Here is a 10,144-nt window from a genome sequence, read left to right on the forward strand (position 1 = left end):
CTGGAAATAGGCAACGTTTCGGGCCGAAACCCTTCTGGAAATAGGCAACGTTTCGGGCCGAAACCCTTCTGGAAATAGGCAACGTTTCGGGCCGAAACCCTTCTGGAAATAGGCAACGTTTCAGGCCGAAACCCTTCCGGGTTTCGTCCCGAAACCTTGCCTATTTCCTTTGCTCCATAGATGCTGCTGCCCCCGCTGAGTTTCTCCAGCATTTTTGTCTACCTTCGATTTTCCAGCATCTGCAGTTCCTTCTTAAACTAAACTCTGTGTCCATTTTGTGTTGGAAGGAACTGCAGATGCTGGTTTAAGCTGAGATAGACACGAAATGCTTTTCTCTTTATCACTAAGAGTAGAGCTGACCAAGGCCACCAGTGATGAACGCCACCTCCTCTACGGACGTGTACCATCCGGCCCAACGGCTGAAGTCCAGGAGAAGCTTTCTCAGCCATGTCCAGCCCCTAATAGCATCAAGGGAAGAAACCAGACTCCAACTATGGACAAAAAGGCTTGAGGACAACACCCCTCCTACTGACATGGGTATCCCTCCTTCTGAAGCCCTCCCTCCGGGCTCAGAAGCACCATGGGTCCAGTGGAAGACGCTCAACCGCCTGAGAACAGGAACAGGGCGATCAGAAGCTGCCATGGCCAGATGGGGCTATGAAACTGGCCAAACCACCTGTGAATGTGGAGAAGAGGACCATACAATGCAGCACTGCCTTGTCTGCCCCCTACTACCCAACCAGCGCAGCCCAAAGGATCTTGCAGTGTTCAACAAAAACGCAAAGGACTGTGTAAAGGAATGGGAAACTGTCATATAGCCAACCAGCTTCAAAGACACGAAAAGAAGAAGAATTAAGAATATCATTTATTGTTCAGCCCAGTGGTTTGTGGCGTGTTGTTCTTAACTCAATTCTGATCCCCTCACCTGGAACACCAGTTCTTAGCATATCTGTGGGTCAGTGGATGTATTAGTCATAGAGTGATCCAGTGTGGAAACAGGCCCTTCAGCCCAACTTGCCCACACCGGCCAACATGCCTCATCTACACTAGTCCCACCTGCCTGCGTTTGGTCCACATCCCTCCAAACCTGTCCTATCCATCCATGTACCTGTCTAAATGTTTCTCAAACGTTGGGATAGTCCCAGCCTCAACTACCTCCTCTGGCAGCTCGTTCCACACACCCACCACCCTTTGTGTGAAAAAGTTGCCCCCTCAGATTCCTATTAAATCGTTCCCCCCTCTGGTCTCTGGTCCCCGATTCCTCTACTCTGGGCAAGAGACTCTGTGCGTCTACCCGATCTATTCCTCTCATGATTTTAAACACACCATATATATATATATACGTGATATTAGACTTGGATCTGTTTTGTTTCATTTAAGCTGGATCTCCATGGAAGTTGCTCTCTGCCTCCCTCTGGTGGCTGCTTACATGTCAGCCCAGGACTGCAATCTGCATTACATGGAATATAGAACATAGAACCACAGGATAGACACAGAGTGCTGGAGTAACTCAGCGGGTCAGGCAGCATCTGTGGAGAACATGGATAGGTGACGTTTCACAGAGTGCTGGAGTAACTCAGCGGGTCCGGCAGCATCTATGGAGCTAAGGAAATAGGCAACGTTTCGGGTCGAAACCCTTCCGGGTTTCGGCCTGAAACGTTGCCTATTTCCAGAAGGGTTTCGGCTCGAAACGTTGCCTATTTCCTTCGCTCCATAGATGCTGCTGCACCATAACTCAGCGGGTCAGGCAGCATCTGTGGAGAACATGGATAGATGACGTTTCACAGAGTGCTGGAGTAACTCAGCGGGTCAGGCCGGTTCTCTGGATACTTTCAAGAGAGAGTTAGATAGAGCTGTTAAAGATATGGGGAGAAGGCAGGAACGGGGTACTGATTGTGGATGATCAGCCATGATCACTGTGAATGGCGGTGCTGGCTCGAAGGGCCGAACGGCCTACTCCTGCACCTATTGTCTATTGTCTAAAGGTGCGAAAGCCTTTTTGACCACCCTATCTACCTGTGACCACTTTCAAGGAACGATGTACCTGCACTCCTAGATCCCTCTGCTCTCCGACACTGTCGCCTTGTATGAAACTTACCGAATAGTGAAAGGCCTGGATAGAGTGGATGTGGAGAGGATGTTTCCACTAGTGGGAGAGTCTAGGACCAGAAGCCACAGCCTCAGAATCAAAGGACGTACCTTTAGGAAGATGAGGCGGGATTTCTTTAGTCAGGGGGTGGTGAATCAGCGGTAGAGTTGCTGCCTCACACCGCTAGAGACCTGGATTCGGTCCTGACTACCGGTGCTTGAGTACGGAGTTTGTACGTTCTCCACGTGACCTCGTGGGTTTTCTCCGGGTGCTCCGGTTTCCTCCCAAACTCCAAAGATATGCAGGTCTTATTGGCTTGGTAAAATTATCAATTGTCCCGAGTGTGTGTAGGATAGTGTTAGTGTGCGGGGATCGCTGGTCGGCACGGACCCGGTGGGCCAAAGTGCCTCTTTCCGCACTGTATCTCTAAACTAAACTAAACTAAACTAAACTTGCCTGGGTTTGGCCCATATCCCTCTAAACCTGTCTGTCCATGTATCCATCTGAATGTTTCTTAAACGTTATGATAGTCCCTGCCTCAACTACCTCCTCCGGCAGCTCATTCCATACACCCACCACCCTCTGTGTAAAAATGTTGTCCCTCAATTCCGTGGAATGAATAAGTTTATTGGCCAAGTATTCACATACAAGGAATTTGCCTTGGTGCTCCGCCCGCAAGTGACAACATGACATACAGTGACAGTTAGGAATGACACATAAAACATTAATAATAAATGTCTATTAAAAGACCCTGTTGAATCTTTCCCCCTTCACCTTAAACCTATGTCCTCTGGTCCTCGATTCCCCTACTCTGGGCAAGAGACTCTACCCGATCTATTCCACATGATTTTGTATCCCTCTTTAATAATAATAATAATAATAATAATAATACATTTTATTTATGGGCGCCTTTCAAGAGTCTCAAGGACACCTTACAAAAATTTAACAAGTAGAGGAAAAACATGTAAGGGGAATGAAATAAATAGTAGAGACATGACTAGTACACAAAGTAAAGACAGAATTCAATTCAAAACACAATATGAGGCAATTCAAGCACAGATGAAAAGGGAGGGGGACGTGGGGCAAAGGATAGGCAGAGGTGAAGAGATGGGTCTTGAGGCGGGACTGGAAGATGGTGAGGGACACGGAATTGCGGATCAGTTGGGGGAGGGAGTTCCAGAGCCTGGGAGCTGCCCTGGAGAAGGCTCTGTCCCCAAAACTGCGGAGGTTGGACTTGTGGATGGAGAGGAGACCGGCTGATGTGGATCTGAGGGACCGTGAGGGTTGGTAGGGGGAGAGGAGGTCAGTGAGATATGGGGGGGCCAGATGGTGGAGGGCTTTGTAGGTGAGGACCAGGATTTTGTAGGTGATCCGGTGGGAGATGGGAAGCCAGTGAAGTTGTTTGAGGACTGGAGTGATGTGATGCCAGGATTTGGTGTGGGTGATGAGTCGGGCGGCTGCGTTCTGGACCAGTTGGAGTCGGTTGATGTAGGTGGAGCTGATGCCAAGGAGCAGTGAGTTACTCTTTAAGATTTAGAGCCCTCAACCTCCTCCTCTCTCTCTCGGTTTCCTACATTCTTCCTTAAGTGTAAATGAAGCTTCATCAGAATCTCGCTCATTAATCCAATGCAATTTTATTCAATAAAGTGATGAGTCAAGTCAATTATCCAGCGATGCCAACATTCATAGATGGAGACAAATTGAACAAGGACTACAAAGGAAATAGCCAGATTGTTTTGCTTCAGTGACTCAGTTGTGGCCCGTGGCCTAATATAAATCAACCAAATGCATTCTGCTTTCATTTCCATTTTACTTTGATGCTCATTCGGCATTTGACTTGGACTGTTATGAATCTCGAAATAATATAAAACATGTTTCTCAAATGCAGTCGATCCTAATGTGTTATGAAACGGCTCTGTAAAATTCCCTCAGTGATGTGCAAGAAATCTGTTTATGTCAAAACACTGCGCTGAACTCTTAGCGTACTTTTGCTTCCATCGTACTCGATGGTAGATCTCAAACGTGGGAGTAAGGCGGCATTTGTGGCGCAGCGGTAGAGTTGCCGGGTTCAAACGCCAGAGACCCATGTTCCATCCTGACCACGGGTGCTTCCTTTTCGTTTTTAGATTTAGTGTTAGAGACACAGCGCAGAAACAGGCCCTTCGGCCCGCCGAGTCTGCACCGACCAGCGATCCCCGCACACTAACACTATCCTACACACACACACACACACACACGCTAGGGACAATTTTACATTTATAACAAGCCAATTAACCTACAAACCTGCACGTCTTTGGAGTGTGGGAGGAAACCGAAGATCTTGAAGAAAACCCCACGCAGGTCACGGGGAGGGTGTACAAACTCCGTACAAACAGCGCCTGCAGTCAGGATCGAACCCGGGTCTCTGGCGCTGTGCCACCGTGTTGCCCCCCCTCTGTACAGAGTTTGTACGTTCTCCCTGTGACCTTAGTGGGTTTTCTCCGGGTGCTCCGGTTTCCTCCCACACTCCAAAGTCGTGCAGGTTTGTAGGCTAATTGGCTTTGGTAAAATAGTAAATTGTACCTGGAGTGTTTCGGACAGTGTTAGTGCAAAGGGGTAGTCGGCGTGGACTCGGTGGGCCGAAGGGCCTGTTTCCATGCTCTATCTCTAAAGTCCAAAGACTGGATAATAATATTTCAGATGTATAAGTTTGTAGGTTAATTAGCTTTGGTAACATTGCGTAAATTGTCTTTAGTGTGTGTAGGATAGATAGTCCTAGTGCGCGGGGATCGCTGGTCGGCACGGGCTGGGTGGGCCGAAGGGCCTGTTGCCGTGCTGTACCTCTGAAGTCTAAAAACTGGATAATGATATGTTCGCACTAAACTCCCATTTTTGCTATCATACTTAATGCGACAGAATCCAAGCTGCAGGGAAAAAAATTGAATTTTACTTTTGGCGTGGAAACCGCTCCAAATTATTCAGGGCAGGCTCAGCTCCAGTTTCCATGGCAACCGGGCATCGGGAAGTCCTCCGTGGCTGTGCTGTCCTTGTTCTTCCTCCGTCGCCTCAGTCATCTATTGTTTCCAGTTGGAGCTGTTTTAATGGTGGCAGCAACCGCTGATGCTAAAATAGGAGCCGGGATGAAGCTTGACTTTATGGGGCTGTGTGGGATGCAGTTAGCGTGAGGATGTTATTGTAACGCATGTATTCACAGATGCGTTTGGGAAAGACATTCGGGAAATCATGTTGACATTCGAACAATCGACTGTTCTGCTCTGCGGGCAAGCAGAGCTTAAAAGCCCCTGACCCACTGTACGAGTTCATTCCAAGAGTTCTCCCGAGTTTGCCCTGATTCGAACTCGGAGATTTACGGTAATGGCCGCTCGTCGGTACTCGGGGCTCTCGTGGACATTTTTCATCATGTTGAAAAATCTTCACGAGTCTTCCCGTGCTTACCTGCCGTTAGCGAGTCTTCCCGAGTACCTGCCGTTAGCGTTACGAGCCGCTAAGATACGTCCCCGAGCTCCGACGTACCCGCTACGTTCATTCTCCGTGCTTACCACGAGTTTGATTTTTTTAAACTCGGGAGAGCTCTTGGAATGAACTCGTACCGTGGGACAGAGCTATTAGGCTCCCTTGGTTGGCCGTTCCATCTGTTTTTTTTTGGAGTTTTAGACTTGCAACGCGGAAACAAGCCCTTCGGCCCACCGAGTCCGCGCCGACCAGCGATCCCCCCCCGCACACGAACACTATCCTGCACACACTCCAGGGACAATTTAACATTTTACACCAAGCCAATTAACCTGCAAACCTGCACGTCTTTGGAGTGTGGGAGGAAACAGAAGATCTCCGAGAAAACCCACGCGGGTCACGGAGGTAGAACGTACAAACTCCGTACAGACAGCGCCCGCGGTCGGGATCGAACCCGGGTCTCCGGCGCTGTGAGGCAGCAACTCTACCGCTGCGCCACCATGCTGCCCTGAGTGTTCCAAATATTTGCAAAGTCACCATGTTCCAAACAGCCAGGCACTGTGTGAAGCGCTGGTACATTTTGGCAATGTTAGAAGCGGCTTGATAACTGCAAACATTCATTTCAGTTTTATCTGCTAATTAGATTTTCAAGATCTCAACATTCCTGGGGACATCCGTTTAACCCAGGATTCAGTGTGTGGTTCTATTTTGTACTAAGATTTTGAAATACAAAAGTTGTCGGAGGAGGTAGTTGAGGCAGGTTTAAGAAGCAATTGGACATGTACCTGGATTTGGCAGGTTTAGAGGGATACGGGCCAAACGCAGGCAGGTGGGACTAGTGTAGATGGGACATGTTTGGCACCACTGATTTAGGGCAATGTGTTCCATTTTGGGCACCGTGTTATAGGAAAGATGTTTCAAGCTGGAAAGAGTGCAGAGAGGATCTACGAGGATGTTGCCAGAACTCAAGAGTGTGAGCTACAGGGAGAGGTTGAGTAGGCTGGGACTTGGAGCACAGGAGGATGAGGAGGGGTGATCTTATAGAGGTGTATAGAATCATGAGAGGAATAGATCGGATAGACGCACAGAGTCTCTTACCCAGAGTAGGGTAGAACCAGAGGCCATAGGTTTAAAGTGAAGGGGAAAAGATTTAATAGGAACTCAGGGGGTAATATTTTCACACAAAAGGTGGTGGGTGTGTGGAACGAGCTGCCGGAGGAGGTAGTTGAGGCAGGGACTATTGCAACGTTTAAGAAACATTTAGGTACATGGATAGGACAGGTTTAGAGGGATAAAGGCCAAACGCAGGCAGGTGGGACTTGTGTAGATGGGGCATGTTGGTCGGTGTGGGCAAGTTGGTCCGAAGGGCCTGTTTCCATACTGGACTCTGAATGTAAAAAGTACAAGCCCCAAAAAGCACACACTGGCTTTATTCCAGCAGCTCTTAATACCCTATCAGTCCAATCTATTTCCAACGGTTTCAGCCAGTTTGGTAGATGTTAAAAAAACGATCACATACAGTGTTGGAAAGCAAAAAATGAAATGGTTGTTCTTTTTCACCGTAGACAGGATCAAACCCGGGTCTCTGGCGCTGTAAGGCAGCAACTCTACCGCTGTGCCACCGTTCCCTCCCCCCCCCCCCCCCAAATTGTCAAATACCATTAGTGGGGTATCAAGGATCTCAATACAAGGAAGGGTTACCGCTCTTCGGATCGTGACCCCATGTTTCCGAGAGAGGGATGCCGTCGGATGCACCAGTGTCCGGTAGGGCCACCCATGGCGGTAAGGTCGAGGAAGAGGGTCCCAGACCAGGGGTGGGGAACCTTTTCATGTTGGAATGCCACATCAAGTTAGCTGTAATCTAATAAGGCCACATCCAAGAAACTTCAATTAGATATACTTCAAAATGTACATTATTTTGTTAAAATAGCCCTCATGACACTAATGTTTTAATTGTGGCCGTCAGTCGGGGAGGATTATTTCCTTGAATTTTCTTTTACACTTTGGTATTTTAAATACGTTCATTTTAAAATTAAAATTAAAATAATAAAAGATTTAAAAAAACATATTAATGAAAGTAAAAGGATTTGTTCTACAAAATTTGTATTCGTTCAAAAGGCCGCACTTAATGGTCTAGAAGGCTGCATGGGGCCGACTTCCCCACCCCTGGTCCAGACTAAGAACGATCCAACCTACAAGACCTCAACGGCGGACCAAGTTATCCTGAACTCAACGGCTGTGAAGGCGGATGAAGGCTGCAACAGATCTATCGGCTCCAATCATCTTGGTTCCCTTGCCGTTGGAATGAGTTGATTGATTTGTGAAGGACCGCGTGCTTCCTGGAGCGCAACATCACGTACACGTTCAACAAACACACGCAGAACGTCTTTGTTCTGTGAGCTGTAAAACTAGGATAGACAATAAACAATAGACAATAGGTGCAGGAGTAGGCCATTCGGCCCTTCGAGCCAGCACCGCCATTCAATGTGATCATGGCTGATCATCCCCAATCAGTACCCCGTTACTGCCTTCTCCCCATATCCCCTGACTCCGCTATTTTTAAGAGCCCTATCTAGCTCTCTCTTGAAAGCATCCAGAGAACCGGCCTCCACCACCCTCTGAGGCAGAGAATTCCACAGACTCACAACTCTCTGTGTGAAAAAGTGTTTCCTCGTCTCCGTTCTAAATGGCAAAAATGGCAAAAAGGATTGGACTCATCAGCCACCCGAGAGTCCATTAAAACAACAGAACGTGGACCATCATCCTCCACCTCGAGAGATAGCCACAATGATGACAGCTCCAACAATCGCTTTGGAAGTGAGTGCTGAATTAAACACTTCGGGTGATGGGCAGCATGGTACTTGGCTGAAGCGGTCCTCAAATGAACAGCCTGGCAATCCTCAACGCTCAATTCTCAAAGATGAATGATCACTTCTGAGGGAAGATGAGGGTTTTGAAGTACATTCATCAATCCATTGATATGAATCAGTGCCGTGGAGAAGAAATATCTTCACCTCGGCCTAGACGAAGAGGAATGTTCTCATCCTGATTACATTCCATCTCAAGGTCGCCTGAGAGAATTATGGAACAAGCAATGGTACAGGATTTACTTCAGGGCTTGAGTTACTTTTGGAAAGTTGGGAAGTCCACCCAATAGTCCCATTTTCCTAAATTTTTATGCAGAAGGAATTATTTACTCCACATAAAAATTTAAGATAAGAACATTCATAGAGTCACAGAGTCTTACAGCACGGAAACAGGCCCTTCGGCCCAACTTGCCATCTACACTACCCCCTCCTGCCTGCATTCGGCTCCTACCCCTCTTAACCTGTCCTATCCAATAGACATCAGACAATAAGTGCAGGAATAGGCCATTCGGCCCCTCAAGCCAGAACCGCCATTCAATTCGGCCTCCCAAGCCAGCACTGCTATCCATGTATCTCTCTAAATGTTTCTTAAACATTGCAACAGTTCCTGCCTCAACTACCTCCTCTGGCAGCTCGTTCCATACACCCACCACCCTTTGCGTGAAAAAGTTACCACTCGGGATCCTATCAAATCTTCCCCCCTCACTTTCGTGTCCTCTGGTAAAATTTAGAGATACAGCACGGAGACAGAACCTTCGGTCCACCGGGTCCACGCCGACCAGCGATCCCCGCACACTAACACTATCCTACACACACTAGGGATCATTTTACAATTTTACCAAGCCAATTAGTTTACAAACCTGCACGTCTTTGGAGTGTGGGGGGGAAACCAGAGCTCCCGGAGAAAACCCACGCAGGTCACGGGGAGAACGTGCAAACTCCATACAGACAGCACCCGTAGTCAGGATTGAACCTGGGTCCTTGGCGCTGCCAACGTTTCTTCCCCCCTCTCTCCCATAGGGCAAGAGGTACAGAAGTGTGAAAACGCACACCTCCAGATTCAGGGACAGTTTCTTCCCAGATGTTACCAGGCAACTGAACCATCCTACCACAACTAGAGAGCAGTCCTGAACTACTATCTACCTCACTGGAGACTCTCGGACTATCTTTAATCGGACTTTGCCAGTTTTATCTTGCACTAAACATTATTCACGTTATTCCCTTTATCATGCATCTGTACACTGTGAGTGGATCGATTGTCCTCAGGTATTGCCTTCTGATATTCTGTTACTGAGTAGTAGCTCTGCTCAATAACCAAAATTATGTAGCCTCCTTTTGCTTTGGTATTTTATTTAATTCACATGTCTAATCGATAATGTTTTATTATTAATGTTTTATGTGTCTTTCCTAACTGTCACTGTATGTCAATAGACAATAGACAATAGACAGTAGGTGCAGGAGTAGAGGCCATTTGGCCCTTCGAGCCAGCACCGCCATTCAATGTGATCATGGCTGATCATCCACAATCAGTACCCCGTTCCTGCCTTCTCCCCATATCCCCTGACTCCGCTATTTTTAAGAGCCATCTCTTGAAAGTATCCAGAGAACCGGCCTCCACCACCCTCTGAGGCAGAGAATTCCACTGTCATGTCATGTTGCCACTTGCGGGCGCAGCACCAAGGCAAATTCCTTGTATGTGAATACTTGGCCAATAAACGTATTCATTCTGCTGGCTGGT

At 47.8% G+C, this 10,144-nt stretch overlaps 1 long non-coding RNA gene across 1 annotated transcript; it reads left to right on the forward strand.

The window, feature by feature from the left end:
- Nucleotides 1-206: 206 nt before the first annotated feature.
- Nucleotides 207-9,826, forward strand: LOC116984948. The gene is made up of 3 exons (XR_004415187.1): nucleotides 207-216; nucleotides 877-883; nucleotides 9,702-9,826. It is a non-coding gene; the product is annotated as an uncharacterized LOC116984948 (long non-coding RNA).
- The last annotated feature ends 318 nt before the right edge of the window (nucleotides 9,827-10,144 follow it).

The sequence above is a fragment of the Amblyraja radiata genome, chromosome 21 (genome assembly GCF_010909765.2).
Source record: "Amblyraja radiata isolate CabotCenter1 chromosome 21, sAmbRad1.1.pri, whole genome shotgun sequence".
Lineage (NCBI taxonomy): Eukaryota > Metazoa > Chordata > Chondrichthyes > Rajiformes > Rajidae > Amblyraja > Amblyraja radiata.